We start from the raw sequence: 17,399 nt of genomic DNA, 5'->3' as shown, positions 1-17,399 counted from the left end.
ATACAGCAATTTTTATAAAGGCAACTGTCCGGTAGCCATAAAATACCCAAAGACATTTGACGAGTCCAGGTCTAATTATAAGCAGAGGGTGCTGGGCAGCAGATAAACTTATTGATAACACTTTTAAGAACATGAGCTGGGCTTCTATTTTTGAAACAAAAAGGATTTAAAATTAGGCCTCTATATCCACATAGATTTGGGAAGAAGAAAAAACACAGTTAATACCCATCAGAGGTGGTGGATCTGGTTTAAGACTCTACCTTGACTCAAACTTTAGCTGCTAAATTTTTTTGTATTTTCTAACACAGAACCAAAACGTATTTAACAACATACAGAAACACTTGATTTTCCAAGTGTATGTGTTTAAATGTTGCACTAGAATTTGTTAGATAAAATCTCTTCATTCAACGTGGTCAGTCTGTTTATATTTTGGTCATTCATTTGATTTTTTTTTTAATCACAGGTTAAAAAAAAATTGGCTGTTTGATTTTTATGAGCATTTAAAATAATCGGTTTAATTTGTTTTTAATGTGATTAACAAAAAATGAAATAACTTTTCAAACAGAAAGTAAAAAAGGGACTGTTTTTGTTGACAGGGTGCCATTGTTGAGTTGGCCCAGAATAAAATATCTAAATCCGTCATGATTCAGATATGTAAAAACCAGGCCTGTCAGCCTCAGATATCACTGGGGAGGGAGATTATGTTAATTGACCCATATTACTTAGCTTTTTCAATAGCTACACATCAAAAAATCTCTCTGGATTCAAAAAAGGAGACCCAAAAATAATTTTATCTTCTCAACGTCCAACTGCTAATGATGAAATGATAACTTTAAATGACCTGGTGCTAAATATATGACAAGGGACGCCATGGGAGGAACGGAGCACCAATCCAACATCTAATTGATGGAACGGAGCAGGCAAATTTCAAGAGAACCCTCTGGTGTGGGTTCCAATCCATGACCTAATAATTATCAATAAGTTTTAATCAAGGGGGACATTACACAACTAATGGATTGGCTATTAACAGATAAAATGCATCTATATCTCACATTCGAATCTCTAATGTTTTTGTTATTCACTGTATAACCTGATTATTTTGGCACAGCTTTTATGGAGACCACAGGGCAGATTGCTGATGGGGCCTGACAGCAGCTTAGATAGAATGGTAAGATTATTCTATCAAACATAAAGCATTTAGGGAAGAAGTTGGAGCATTTGGAGAACAAAGACTGCAAATGTTCATTAACTGATATTCAAAACTGTCCATCTCACCTTAAGACGCAATACAGTTTAATGAGTTTGCCTATGATTCATACTCACAGGGTATATAAATTTAAAGTTTATAATGAGTACATTTGTTCTTTACACCTGAATAAGATGGAGCCATAGTTAGGACCAGCAGAAGGCAAGTCCATAACCACGATGGAGCTTGTGGAGTTCAGACTCATATTAAAGTTAACATTGTTGGGTAGAGGAGGTTTGGTTACCTCAGAGTCTACTAAAGATCTTTGCTGTTGATGATATGATTGCATGTAGACCACCGCTTTGAAGTGAGCTGGAACAGTTTGCAGCTGAGCATCAGCTAAGTCTGAGGCTATGGTTCTGAAATGCAAAAAGATGAACAACTGCCTCCAGATTTTCACTCAATCTCAGGAAGATTCGTTTAGTTCTTGCTCCAGCTTTTTGTGATAAAGACGCAGCAAACTGGTACAGACTTGATTTACTAAGCTGGATATAATTCAACTCTTACTTCAGATCAGGACATTTATATCAAGAGAGAATGAAATGAAAATGCGGGCAGCTGGAATTAACTTCCTTTATAGAGTGAATTCACCCGAGAAAGGAGGAGGAACTTAGAGTATGACAGCTGGTCCTCTGCCGCAAAAGGTTTCAGCTGAGATGGATGATCAGAATCCTCCTGATCAGATTCCAGATCAGAAGACATCCTAAACGGGCCCAGCGCAGACCCAGAGTTCATGTGAGATACATCTAGCCTGGAAAAGTCTGGAGATCCTAAGAATGAGTGAAGTCTGTTACTGAGGACATGTCAACTCAGTTATCTGTTTGTTAACATAAAAAAGTTTAATATGGGTTAAATGATTATAAATAATAATAATAAATAAAACACATGCTGTTTCATAGAGTTTTTTTTTTTTTTAGTAGATGTTATAACTTAGCTATAACTATCCTAAACAAATTATCTCTTTCAGAAAACCTTAGGCCCTTCATCCTGCAGCAAATAATGAATAATCAAAACATCAGGCGGGAGGATATTGTGTGAGCTGCCTGTGCGCTGTTAAAATAGATCCAAATCATGCCATTGAAGTCTTTCACATCACCTGCATCACAGAGAGCGGGAGAAAGAATAGCATCATTTCCCTTTGCGTTTCTGTGGGAGTATTCAGCCTCTGTGAGTGGTGCTCCTCATCAATAGCATCCAGGCTGGTGTGAAGCCTTTGTTAGCCTCAGGTGCTTACATCTGAAGGCTCCATCACCTGCACAGGCTGCCATGACAACTCAGTCTTTGATGAGTTTTATTTGGCAGACTCCTCATTGGGACGAGGACAATCTACTGTATGGCTGATATGAGCAAAGTGATTCACTGGCTTTTGTGGTACAAATGCAGACAAAGACGGGGGCTTTGTCCCTCAGTGAAGCTGTGGGACAAGTGATACCTTAGAGTTCTGTTTGAAGTGGGGCCAGCATCCTGCTCAATGCATTGTTTATGTAAATGCAATGGAACTTGCAATGGAATTAAAAAGTAGAAACTAGTGTCTTATAGAAAGTGTTAAATCTGTTATGGCAAAGGTATTCACACTAGGATTGTCTTGATACAACCGTTTTGCACACAAGACGGATACTAAGTGAAATACTCAATATGTCTAACATATCCCTAAATCACACTTTTGCATTTGCTTCATCATAAGAAATTCAATTGCAGAGACTCTTTAAGTTTTGTCAAAGTTAGCAGAGGTTTAAAGCACCAATCCTCAGCCATGCATGCACCTTGGGGGACTCTGCAAAATGGGGAGGGACTTTATGTGTTTGTTATTCCATTGCCACCGTCTGAACCAAAATGGGTCAGTTTCTATCAATGCTGTCATGGTTCGAGTATACTGCTCAAAATATTTGGTAGGGGACTGTAATGAACAAATTACTTGGTTTAAATGTTGAAAACCAAGGAACACAGCAGGCAGGTCAATGTTGTAGTTGTGGAGAAGTCTAAAGCAGACTTAAATTATGAAACTATACCCCAAAGGTTTAAGCTTCTTCCCCACTGCCATTAGACTGCTGAATGTTAAATAAAACAGAAAAAAAAAAAACGCTGAATGTTGGAAAAAAAAAACGTAAATCAGTCTTATATTTACATTTGATCACCATTTTACATTTGATCACTGCTGCACTTTAAGAAATGGAAGTGTCTTGAGAAGTGTACTGAATGAAATTTCATTTTACTTACACTCTGAGTACAGAAGGACAATAAAGTTTGTCTAAGCCTAAGTCTTAAGTATCATTCCAACATCTTAAGATGGGAAGAGTATTGCCATGATAACTAGTGACTCACTCCACAAAATTTGACCTTTAAATAAAGTGTGGCTTTAACTGAATGAAACGAAGAAAGTTGCTCTGATTTTGGTTTGCCAAAAGCCATGGACCAAACAGAGCAAAGATATTGAAATAGGTATTCTGGTGACATAATAAGAACACAATTGAAACAAGTGAAACATGGAAGTGGTGCAATCATGCTGTGGGGATACCTTCCTTCCGTAGAGACAGGAAACTTACCCAAAGTAAATGGAGGACAAATGAAGCTATTGCTGGTAGATAACATGTCAAAGGCTTGAAAAGACTTGGGACTGGTCAGAGGTTCACCATCCACCAAGTTCTTACTTGTATGTGTACATTAATATTCGTGTGCTGGGCTTTAGATTTGGGATCTTTATTTGTGCCATGTTTAGCCTCGTAATATCCACCTCATTTTGGGAAATTCTCGCCTATTTTGCATACCCAAATGAAAAAGCAAATAACACAGGAACTGTAAGCCCAAATTACATTATTTGAAAGATATCACCTTCTAGTTTCTGAATATATACGTGAAAATTGGGTGAGTAAAACACCCAAGCTGCATCAAACCCAAACTGCATTCGTTCAAACAAGACTCAAAGATGTTTTTTTTATTCTCAGAAATAATAGGTCTTTTTTAAACAGCAGTTATAAAGACATGCTTGCTTGTTGTGGCTGCTTTTTCATGGTACATTTTGACATGCTGCTATATCTGTGTTAATTGTGCTTGGGTGCTCACTGTGTCTATAAAATGAACTAGGTGTTTGGATTGTGGAGAACCTAAGCTTTCCAACAATGTCTAATATGTCTATATTGGTAAACATTTAACAGTGTAATTTTCATGCATTCTGAGTTATTATTTGTAAACGCTTTAAAACATTGCTGGCCACTTGGTGGGTTTTGAGAGGTTAAATCATTGAGCATTATTCTCTGTTGTCCTTTGTTCTACAAAGCCTCAGTGCGTTAGAGTCACCTGGCTCCGATGGCCTTATTACTGGGGTTTCAGTCTCTATATATGCAAACTTGCTAAAGATATCAACCAAACGTCTTGAAACTACAACTGCAACAAAAGGTGATTCTACACATTTGACACAGTATAGGCTGAATTCAAACCACAAACTTACTTTTCAGAAATCTTTTGCAAACATTTTGAAAATGTACAGATAGTTAATTTTCATATGCATGCCTGTAATTGATAGGCCATAGCTCAGATCTTCAGATGTACTAAATTTATCTTCATTTTTACTGTGTCATTGTGTGACTGTGAGGAAGTGACAAGCATCCCTCATCTTATTATGTCTTGGTGTCCTATTCGGTTCTCTCAGTGTTGGTTCTTATTTTGTCTTCTTAGTAATGCCTCAGGATCATGACTTTGTGTCCCAAATTTATTGCTGTCCTTGTCATGGAAAAAAAGAAATGACAGTACAACTTGTGATGCCTTTTATCATCAAATCTGACATGTTTTTGGCTCCAACGCAATATTCTGTGTGGAGGAAGTCCCTAAAAAGAACAGAGGCTTAACTCATGCAGAGTTGTATCTCTACACCAAAAAACAGACAGGAAGAGGAACAACAGGTTAAACTGGAAACTGGTGAAAACTGAAGTCCCATCATATCCCAAACCTTAAAACGTTACACCATTTATCAGGAGAACCCTTGAGTCGCTACAGTATAAAAAAAGAAAAAAATATGTGTGATGAAAATACATTCACATAGATAAGAATAGAACGGAAAAGAACAGAATAGAATAGAAATTTGTATTTAATCTTTTAAGATAACATTTTGCACCTCTGTTTTTTTTGCTATTTTTCCTTCTTTAAAATATTGACAGAGCATGGCCTGTTAGATAAACCAAACAAACATTAACGCTTTAAAGCCTGGAGTAAAAAAAAAAAAAACAAAACAAATTTTCTTTCAAATGAGAGTTATCGTTGAAAGTTTTGATAAATAATTAAGGACAAAAAAAATCACACTGATGGTGCAGAGGTCTCAAAAACTCAAAATACACTTGATTTTAAAGGGGTGAAACATAAGTTTTCTACTCCAAGCAGTTTAAAAATATATATTAAAAACTTGACTTAGTAATTAGGAATGTAATGAACTTAAGACACTTTTTAAGTTTATTATACTCTTGGCATCAAACAATGTTTCACTCTGAGAGGATTTCATAATTTCTTAATTGATTTTTAAATCAAGCTAAGTTCTGTATACTATGTGATAATTAGCCTCCCCACTTTAATTCAATGTTTTAAAGAAGCAATGTGTGGTTATAATAACATGCTGATATTGATTATTGTCTCCTTTTTATATAAAAGAAGATATTTTCTCATCAACAGCACTGTCATACTGTTAGTATAAGGAACTGCTTTAAAGCTAGGAGGATTGTATTTCAAAGTTTGTAGAAAAATCGACAGAGTAATTGTAGATTAGGTTAGGAAGAGCAAATTAATATGAATATAATTAAAAGAACTCTTATAATATAGATCTCTGTTGCCATTTTATAGATTTCATTGACTGATCTTGACTGAAACTTAGATATATCAATCAAAGGTTAACGTTATGTTTTACTTTTTAAGTTTTAAAGTACAGTACTATAAAATTCACTTGCATAAACCACTTTTTAGTTAAGAATAGACTATTAGAATACATGCTTTTATTTCTTCAATAACCCATTGCTTGGTTTGATCAGACGCCATAATCTGTTATATTCTCAGGTAACTTTTGAGATAACATAGTTTTGTTGATATTCTATCACAAATATTTGATGGAAATCAGCTCCAGCAATGCTCCTGTTATATTACTATAACTGTTGGATGTAAAAGATTTTTTCCTTTTGACCAGCGTCCCTGAAACTGTTGCAAAATAAATTGACTAAACCACCAGTAAGGAAGTGATATTTGAAAATGTCTACCAGGCGAGAAGAAACCACAGACTGAAGCTGACTAAAATGACTTTACTTCCTTGTATCATGGCAGATTTAATCCATAGGAGACTAGAAGTTGTCTAGGGGGGGATTTTAAAGAAGAACCAAGGGTTCCCTTTGATTCCTACGACTGAGCTATAAACGCTTTGGTGAGGAGGAAGCATCCCAGAAAGTATGAGAGTTTCTAGAAGGAAATCTAAACCTTTCCCAACACCCTGGAGCCTAATTACTGGGAAGTTTAAAGTCAACCCTGTCTCACTATGACTTGCTGATTTCAACAGACTTGTATACATCACTGGGCGGTACTGACCACATGGTAAAACCCACAAGCATGAAATCAAGTCACTCATTGCAGCTACACTAGAGTGACACAAATCCCTTTGTGTTATGCTTTCAGCAAATCATTAACTCATGTGACATAAAATAAGTTCAAGTAACTCTGTGCTATTTTCATACATCTTACCTTGAGCGTAAGTGCATGTAATGTTACTCGGTTATTGATTAATCTCTTTTTCAGGGAAACAATGTGTTAACTTCCTACAAAGACACAGGAGGGTCCTTGTACAATATCCATCTGTTAGCGGCCTATCCTTGCATGGATCTTGGAAGGGTGTGGGTTTCCAGTTCATGACACTGTCTCTGATACACAGCAAACCACAATGCACCCACTCACACCTAAGAACAATCTCTACAGCTCGATTAACCTAATGCTCAGGCTATTGGTCTGTACCAGGAAGATTAAATCTCTTTGAGAAATCCTCTTCTTAAATCAAACTAATAAAAATTCTTCTCCTCTTCCTTTTTATTTTTAACCACCTCAAGAAATATGTCACACTAGCTCTAACCTGTGTGTTTTTATGTGAACCATTTACTTACTAAAGCAAGTACAGTGGTACCACCTTGTGTTCTGAGTGAAACCATAATCGGCAAAGTTCTGTCCATGTACTGGGGAGATACAGTCTGCTGATGCTGACATTTAACAGCCTGTAGATGGCAGGCCTGTTCAACAAGTATCTACATCCTATAGTAACCTCTACACCAGGCATCCCCAAATTAAGTTCTCGAGGGCCACTGTAGAGGTTTCCCTGCTCCAACACAGCTGATTTACATTGATAGTTGATTAACAGGCTTTTGCTGAACTGTAGTCATCAGAGTCAGCTGTGCTAAAGCAGAGAAACCTCTAAAACCTGCAGGGCAGCTGCCCTCGAGGACCGACTTTGGGGATGCCTACGCTACACCTTAAATCAGGTGTTTAAGAATTTTTGTAGGAAGCGCTACAGTTTTACTGTACAGAGAATTCACCATTATTTAATTAAAATGAAAAGGTTACATCAAAGTGAATGAAATAACTAATCTGGATGTCTCTCTTTATTGCATTGTCCTGATTGGCTTCAGTCTGTCCTCATTTGTATAAAACATTCCCCCATAAATCAGTGCTCTCCTTTTTATCCTTCACTGCCTCCATATTATTCTGAAGTATGTTTCTAATAATTATTCAGCTCAGCTTTTCCAACAGAAGAGGAAACTTGGAAGCTGAGAAATGAGGCTAAAACTAAATAACATCACAATTTTCCTTTATGATATTCTCATTACTCTGTGTGCATGTCAACTCTGCTGAGACTATGTGAATCTTTTTAAGAGGCAAACTCCATGAAACAAAACTGTAAGAAGATGGTCCAAGGAGGCTGCAGAAACTGGCTAGAAAATGGGATGCACTGTGTCAACAAGGTGGAGTGGACATCAATACAATAAATGAGTGTGTGACAGATTTTATTAAAACACAAGAACAGTGAGATGCTTCCGCAATAAACCCTGGATCACCAGTTATCTAAAGGAATTGCAAGAAAATTTCAAGAAAACAAGGGGGTCAGACAATAATTAAGGACTATTCAGAAGCAACCTAAGCACAAGATGAGCAAAATAAGCAAAGAGGCTGTCATAAAATCGGTCAAATGGACCCAAATTTCAGGTGAGTCAGACAGTGGTAAGTTTCAAAATGTTTAATGACAGAAATTAAAACAAAACTGAACAGAACAGATATGAGGGCTGCTGTGGGAAAGTGGACCGCAGCAGCTGCAGGAGGGAGGGGCGGGGAACTGCCCAATCGCTGACACTCTGGAGGGAGAATTACAGGTAAGTGACAATGATCATCTGACATTAGATGATTATCTGAGTGAGTCACTTAACAGTTCAGTCCATCCTCACCAAGGAAGGCAGAGTCCAGCCGATGGGATGCCAACGAGCTTCGGCGCCAGGAGCCGCCCAGAGTGTCCCTGATGCAGCAACACCAGCGAGCAGGCAGGAATCCGATCCAGGTCAGGGATACAGATCAGACAGAAACAGTTCTGTAATCCAGTAGTCCGTAGCATGACCAGGTGTTCGAATGCACACAGGAACGGACAGATCCAGGGTTCCAGGAATCCACAGAGCATGAGTGTAGGTTCAGAGTTCCATGAGTCTAGCAGCGAGCTCAGACAGACATGCACAGATTGAGACAGGCAAGCTTGGTGGATGAAGGACAGAGATAAGACACGGCACCAGGATAATTGCAGGAACTTTAAACTGGTCTCCAACTAGGAGCCAAGCTTTCGGGACTAAAACTGACCTCCCCCACGTTCCAAGCCATAAACCCTGAGGGCTCTGCGGAGAGGAGCCGGTACACGATCAGAAGACAGGAGACAAACACCCAACCCTCTCAATCCACTGGCCTCTGGGGATGGAAACATGAACCAGGGACTTAAATAAAACTAAAAAAATAAACATGAATAACATAATACGAAAACATAACACAAATAAACCAAGAATAATGATCTGACCCCGATAGCTGGGCTGAACCGAATATGTAGCAGAGGGAGCAGGTGTATAAGATGAATGATAATTAGAGAGCAGGGAGGGAACAGCAGGTGAATGAAGTGGGTAATCGGATAAGCTACCAGGGCTGCACTTATGACAGAGGCATACGGAAGAAAGCTGGAAAGTAAGCTCCTGCAGAGCAATATCTGTTCTGTCAGTATAATGTCTGATACTGACATGTGTGGTTAGAGATTAAGAAAGATTGCGGGCTTTAAGGAGGAGAATAAGACAGATGGAAGTCTGGACAGAGACACTGAAATGAATAGATTCTTCAATAGGTTCAGCTCTGAAACAAGCTCAGCATCCCTCTCTCCTGCTCCCAGTCAGTCGTCCCGCTCCCTTTTTACTCAAAGCTTCCTTTTTTCAACTTTAAATGTTTCATTTTCCACCCCTGTCTTGGATCCACCTGCTTCTATAAATTTGTTCTCAACCAAATCAGAAGATATGTGCTACTCCTTCCCACTGGTGTCTCAAGAGGTCTACTGTAACCCCTTGACCAGGAGATGGTTCCATTGTTTAGCAATAGATCCTGCCCTGTTCAGACACCAAATAAAACTAGTTCTCATTGACTATAGACCTGTTTAGCATCCCACATCCTTAACACCCAAGAGAGATTTCTTTAAGTCCACCTGTGTAAGCAAAACCCGATGCAGTTTGTTTACAACGTGAAACTATTTGAAGAAGCCATCATACACCTGGTTCATCAAACCAACTGTCAATTAGACAAAGCATAATGCACTATGAGGCAGTCATATAACTTGATTTCTGCAGGCATTTAACACAATTGGCCTGATTTACTCCTGAAGATTCAGGTGGCAGTTGGACAAAAGCATCATGGAGCACCACAGGGGACGGTACTCTCACCATTCCTTTTTATTCTGTACATCACAGACTTCCAATACAAGACAGAGTCCTGTCATCTGCAGAAATATCTTTATGACTCTGTAGTCATTGGATGCATTAAAATAGAAAAGAAGTTGAGTGCAGGGAGATGGTGAACCACTTTGTTGCACGCTGTGATACAATCATCTGATCCTGAATATATACAAAACAAGGATGATGATTGTAGATTTCAGAAGAAACAGGAACAAGTCAAAAGCTACTACTATTAGTAGCTTTTTTGGGAGAAGACATGAAGGTGTTAGAGGAGTATGAATACTTTGGTGTTCAAATGTAAAGCAGACTTGATCAAGGACTAAACTGTGAAATCGTCTACAAGAAGGGACAGTGCACACTGTATTTCCTAATGAAACTTAAGTCCTTGAGATGCTGCATATCTTCTCCCATCACCTGCATGGAAAAAAGTGCAAAAAGCTGATAGAGAAGACCTGATTTATTTTGAGAACACCTTCTCGAAACTGGAGATGATTTTACAAAGAAGAAATATTCATAAAATGAAGAACATTGCAGACAACCTTCCTCTGTAAAAGCTCAGAAAGTAGGTCCCAGAATTCCGGCACAACAGACAGTGGAATACTTAAAAAGCATTTATTCAGACAATGACTGAATGGATCTGCAGTAGCAGCGGCTGCAGCGGCTGAGGCAGGAATGTCTATCACACAGAAACACAGGTTAGTGACTATGATACTCCGACGGTGGATGATATGACTCTGTGAGTCACTAACCTGGTTTGACTGTTCAGTCAGTGCCCAGAGAACAAGGGTGATTCCAGCCAGACGGCTGACAAGACACTGCCAGAGAGTCCCAGATGCAGAAGCCTAGAAGGCTGCAGAGCTGACAGGAGGTCAGGTCCGAGCAGACAAAGGAAGGAAGGATAATCCACAGGGTGATCTACAGAGGCAGATCCAGGTTCAGTCCACTGAAGAATCCAACGGGTGTCTAAAGACAGGCCAGGCAACCAGATCAGACAGAGGCAGGCAGGCTCAAGGGTCCAAGTACAGAGACAGGTCAGGATCAGACAATCAGAACACTATTAGAAACGGTAGAGAACTCTCAACACCAAAGGCTCAAAAATAAACTGGCACTGATGGTGGGGCCAAGGATTTAAAATAGAACCAAGAGCAGGGGGATCAGATGAGCAGTGATGAGGAACAGGGCAGAGCTAGACAGGTGGATGAAATGAGCAATCAAGCCAGCCATCAGTGCCAAAATCATGAAATCCTCATACTCTCTTGGACTACAACATTGTGTTCAATCAAACGCTTCTCCAGGTTTTCTTCAAAACAGACAGCTACAATAGATCTTTCCAGCGTGAAGCTATCAACTACTAAAACAACTTGTAAAAAAAAAAAAAAAAGGTTTACAACATTTAACTTCCTTTTGGAATTAATAATAATGTTAGAAAAATGTGAATGTCATAATTTTGTTTTTTTGTATTAACTTACAGGCATTTGGCCTGCTATGAATGTTCTGTTGTTTTTAACTTCAAACAGGGAGAACTAATGGTTCTCCCAGAAAAGGAAAAGACATGCTCTATCCAGCCATGTGGTTGCAGGTGATGGATCATCACCCATCATTCAGGGAGTGTAATTCTCCATCTGGGTCCACTCTCCTCTTCTGCAAAAAAGTAACTTGTGTTGGTTTATTTCTAGGACAATAAGGGGTTATTATCATTAACCCTATTTAAATGTATTTTTTTAGATTTAATTGAATTAATTCTATTTTAGAATTAATCTTTCTCTGTATCCTGGAATCTTTACCTAATCTCTAATTTAGTTTTTTATAACCTTTTTAAAAAAAACGACTTAAGTGGATTTACAGAAGTACGTTTTTATTAAATATAGTGTCTTTTATTTCAAATAGTCAGTGAGGTCTCTTGGAGTGTTCATAGTATTGTACAAATTGAGTTAAATGTTTTTACTCCAGAAGTCTACTAGTGGTCACAACTTTAACAAAAAATAACCCAGATTATTTGAAAAATTTCAGAATAAGATAAGTTTATAATCATATGATTATATGACCTATATTCAAAAAAAGTCTTAAAGTCCTCTCAGAGAAATCGTATCTTTTTCAATTTTGTAAAAACAGGCAGAGTTGCACAGAAAGTTTTAACAAAAGTGGGGTTTGTCAGACGCAGGATGAAACTATAGTATATAAACTGCTACTGAGTATACTTATAGGTTATCCGCCAGTGCATTGATATGTTATATTGAAAACTACAGTGAAGTCCTCTTCATTTTACCTCCAAGTTGAATCCTTTATTTTTAATATACTATGTTGGAGTGAAGACACAACAGAAACCAAAGACTTTTGATCAAAGTTTAATAGGTAAAACTTTATTAGATAAAAGTGCTTGCCAGATTCAGCAGGGTATTTTTCACATTTTAACCAGAGCAGGCCATCTGCTGGTGGATATTTTCTCTACTTGATCTTCTTTCTATGGTGGACTGTAAATAAATTACTGAACAAAAAACTCTTCAAAAACAAACAAAAAAGGCTTTCAGGGTATGTAACCCAGTTATACAAAAGTAATGTCAGCACTGAACTAGATTTAATGGATGCTTTTTTCCTGCTTTTTGGATCACGGCTCTCATGTGTAGGCTCTCATGGTTTTGTTTTGCATTTTGTTTTGCATTTTGTTGGGTTCAATTTGCTTGATACATTGTTTCTGGTTTATACGCAGTAAAATTGTATTCAAGTATGAACTGCGTTCTGGGTGGTCCTCAGTAATTGTCTAGGTACAATTTAGTTTAAACTTTCCTTGCACTTCCTCCCCTTATCTAAAAGGCAGCCAGTGAACAGCAATGCTCCACTCAGCTCTGTTTGCACTAGTTCCTGAGCAGCTATGAAAACCTCAATCCAATCAGAAAAGAAACAGTACTGGGTATGCACTCAAAGGGGGCTGAGTGGAGTGGGGCTGGCATAATTGGAACCCTTGGAGAAGGTGCATAAATCTCTGGTAAGAAAAATAAAGAAAAAACAGCTGGGCAGCTAACCTGCAAAACGCAATGAAAAAAACACCCAGGATCAGGTTGCTAAATTAAAAAGTGCAATAATTCACTTTATGGACACTAAAGTAAATCAGGCTTTCTTCCAAGCACCATCAAAGGTAAAAACATGTGGAATGTCTGGGAATGGAACACAGCTGCCCCCTGCTTAACCGCCCTCACCACAAAATAAGTTAAACGAAGATTTTAGCTTAGATTTTTTTTGCGTAAAGGAAGAGCAAAGAAGCAGCTTGAGCTTTAAGCTCACTAAAAAGTGCCTGGGTTGTGGTGTCAGTAGTTGAACCACTTAGTGGCAGGGTGTTGAGACAATCACTGGATCATAAATGTGAACAAACAAGGAAGATGGTTGAAAATTTCACAAGAAATTTTAAATTGAATGACTACTTAGCATTCAGAAGTATAGGTTATTTTGACTGACATGATAAACTAATGATAATGGTTCAAAACAGCGGAGAGTTGTATAAAAGCAACTGATGCATCCATCCATCCATCTTCTGACACACTTCGCGAGGGCTGCTGGTGCCTATCTCCAGCTGTCTACAGGCGAGAGGCAGGGTACTCCCTGGACAGGTCTCCAGTCCATCGCAGGGAAGCAATTGATGCATGTCCACAAGCAAGACATGATTTCCCCATTGAGCGACAATAAAAGCTATTTATATCATGTATTCTGTTTAATCATATTTTAATGGACTTCCGGCACACCACTGTCATGAATTCACCATTTTTGTCTCACAATGATTTTGTAAACTCAATATTGCTTGATTGGATAGTTCACAGAAAAGTCAAATGTTGGGTGTTGACTGTTAAAGCTGCAGTCTGTAACATTGAGAAGAGAGCAGACTTCGACTGAAAATTTGAAGAAAAACAGGTTTCACGCCACTCCCCCACCCTCTCTGCTTCACTCATGCCCCACCTCCAAGCTCCACCCCTCTCACAGCATCTGCGCGGCTACCGCATGCGACCAGAAGCGTCCAAGCAGCGTACGCGGCATGGAGTGTGAACCGGTAAGAGCGATAACACTCACCTCCAAGCAGCTAGATATAAGATGCTGGTTATACCGAAGTTTGCCGTGTAAGCAGTTGTCGGCAGGGGCAGTAAGGGCAGTTTCTCTTTCGCTGGTGGCTGTCGCTCCGCCATGACTTCCACGTGCGTCCTCCTGACTGCGGCAGCCGCGCAGCAGCGGCAGGTCCTCTGGCTGTGATTGGTTGTTTTGACTCGTCCCGAAATATTCTTTCCTGATTGAAATACAGGCAGTATGCGGGACCAATTGAAGCAGTTTTTTTCACAGGTTACATATCACATGTACTGCTGTCTGGGCATAGGGACAATTTTAGCCAATATGACAAAAAAGTGATTTTTAAAAACTTACAGACTTCAGCTTTAACTGTGCACACTTCTTGAGGAATTCGACTTTGCTCTAAAAAACAAACAAAGAGAGAGATTGATTGATTGATTGATTGATTCTGTTTAAGGCATTCAATTAACTACTTTACTCCATTACTTAGTTTTCTTCCTACTTCTGACTTTTACTCATCACATTTTCACACAAGTATCTGTACTTTCTATTCCTTACATTTTTAAAACAAACATTACTCGTTACTTTGGGCTTTGGTTTAATGTTTATAAATATTTATTTCACGTCATGTGCGCCATCCAATGCAGATCATTGGTGCCATCCAGATCTAGTGAAGACTAGTGTAATTGGATGAGTTATATGACGCAAACACTCATTGGTTAGCTAAAGGAAATCATCAGAAGCAAGCATGTGTTCTTCATACTGTAAATGTGAATTGTCTATGCCATGCTACAATGTCGGTTTCAGAAAAAGATTTTGAAACGTCTGAAAGGTAGGACACAGGTGAGAGTGTATCGGGAGATGGAGACCAACAAGACCTCCCTCATCCTTTGTCCTATCTCAAAGAATTTTGCAGTATCTGTACTTCTGCTTAAGTAAAAAAGTGTGTACTTTTGAAACCAATGTTTAAAAGCCAAAGCCATGTGTCCAGACCCCTTGCCAGCCTAATCCTTTTAATTATTGCTACCATCACAGACCAGATGCAAACTGACAGCTTTTTGAGTCGACTGCTAATCACGTGATGACCCAGCTTGAAACCTCTTGATGGCCTCTGGAAGAATGCGCTCAGATCTGTGGCCTGCTCTGACCTGGCAACTATTAGCCATCATTTCATTCTGAGACTATAAACACAGACATACTTCACACCAGCTATCTATTAGGTCTGAGGCTTAATCAGTCGAATGCTTTTAAACCTGGCCTGACTTCTCCCCGGGATTTCATTTTTGACTCCTTGGACAATGGACATGAGGAATGCGGGGAAGGTCAGAGGTTAGAAGTGCCTCTGTGGCTAAATTGCTGCTCTAATTAGCTAAAGGTGGACTCCAGGTTTGGGATAGATGGAGCTGTGAGATGTTTCTGGCTTCATTCCAAGGCATTAAAGGTTTAAGAGAGAAGCAGAAATATTATGCTTTATATTAGATTAAATAATATGGAAAACAGTTTTAATAAACACCATTTTCTATTTGCTATTTTAGAGACCATTGTGACAATTCTTAGTTGTAGTTGTTTTAATTCAAAGATATCAATAATTTGATTATTATTTGGATCTAAAAAGGTCACTTTAAATACAAGTACGGTTTCAATCACTTATACTTATCAAAACAATTTAAGAAAGATTTGGGATTTCGAAAGGTTTCATTTAAAGCTTAGGTGGACCTGATGAAATTTAAATTCTAAACTGGATATATATTCCAGATATCCATAAACCATTTCTTATTGATGAAAGCAATGATGTGTCCGATTTCTATATATCTATTAGAGTGGAGATATCTAAAACAAAATACTTATCTTATTTAAGATAAGAGAATAAAACAGGTTCAGATTTCTTTTACATAATTCTGGAAATCCAATTAGGCTTTCTACTCCTGATGGAAAAGTCTCATTTAATTTAGAGACTGCCTTTTACTTTTGTGAGTTGTAACTGTAATATCTAAAACATCTTTACTGATAAATTAAAAAGAATTATGTATTTTTCATAGTTTTTCTTGAAATCACACATTACACCTCACCCTTACAATGTACTTCCAAACACAGCTTATTCTGATGATGATATTCTTCCTGATTGGTACTGTGATAGTGATTTTCCATAGAGGTTGTTTTTAGCATCATCCTAAAGCGCTGACTGGCACAGAATGAGTATTCATCAAAACTGAATTACATTCAGGTTTTTGAAATGGAGCTTTCTATGTTCAGCTCATACTAGAAAGCAAAGTTCACATCTGTATCCATAACTGAAACAGGTCCAGCAATGCTGTTAAAAAATATTCACATTTTTTTAGGAGCGGTGAGGATTTTTGTCTTCCCTAGACTTTTGCCTTTGCTCTGATCCCCCAGGAAACCACCCTTACTGGGAAATCCAGTCAATGACTAAACTGGGAAGTATGATCCAGCCAGTGCTTAGATTTGCCAAAGTCTGGTGTAACACGTGTGTGTTTGCAGAGCTGGCATAAAGAAAACTGGAATAACCTCAGACAGAGATTTGTTTTGACTTCAAAATAAAAGTCTAAAATTTCTAAACACCTTTTCATTTGTTCAACATAAAATCAAAATTTGAATGGGTCATTTTGAATTGGGTTTCTGTAAATATAACTAGTTTTTAATTTAATATAAATTGCATAATAAATTGTGTTTAAATTCACATTTTAAATTAAAAGAGCATTTAAAGAAAAACGACAAAAACTTTTTTTCTTCATTGGCAGAAGTAATACGATTAGTTTGACGAGTAGCAACAGTCGTAGTCTTATTTTCAATTATTTACCTTAACTGCTTGAATCTAAATCTTTATACACAAAACTCTCTAAGAAAATGTTTAATGTCTCAAATATTGTCTTTTATATTCTTGGTTAAGATATGCCACCCACTCACATTTTTTCCATTGTATCCAGTGACTTGTAATACTATGTTTTTATGGCTCTTACCACTGAAGTGGCGGGGATCTGTTGATTTTAAAATATTTGAAGTATTTGAGTGTATAAAATACAGAGAAATGTTGTTAATTTAGCTTGCATTGCAAATGGTTTGTCACAGTTAAAGGAATAGTACACATAAAACATGATTAGCCTTCATTTTCTACT

This window comes from Cyprinodon variegatus, unplaced genomic scaffold, assembly GCF_000732505.1.
Source record: "Cyprinodon variegatus isolate N-32 unplaced genomic scaffold, C_variegatus-1.0 Scaffold47, whole genome shotgun sequence".
In the NCBI taxonomy this organism is placed as follows: domain Eukaryota; kingdom Metazoa; phylum Chordata; class Actinopteri; order Cyprinodontiformes; family Cyprinodontidae; genus Cyprinodon; species Cyprinodon variegatus.
Note: the sequence above shows the minus strand (reverse complement) of the source record.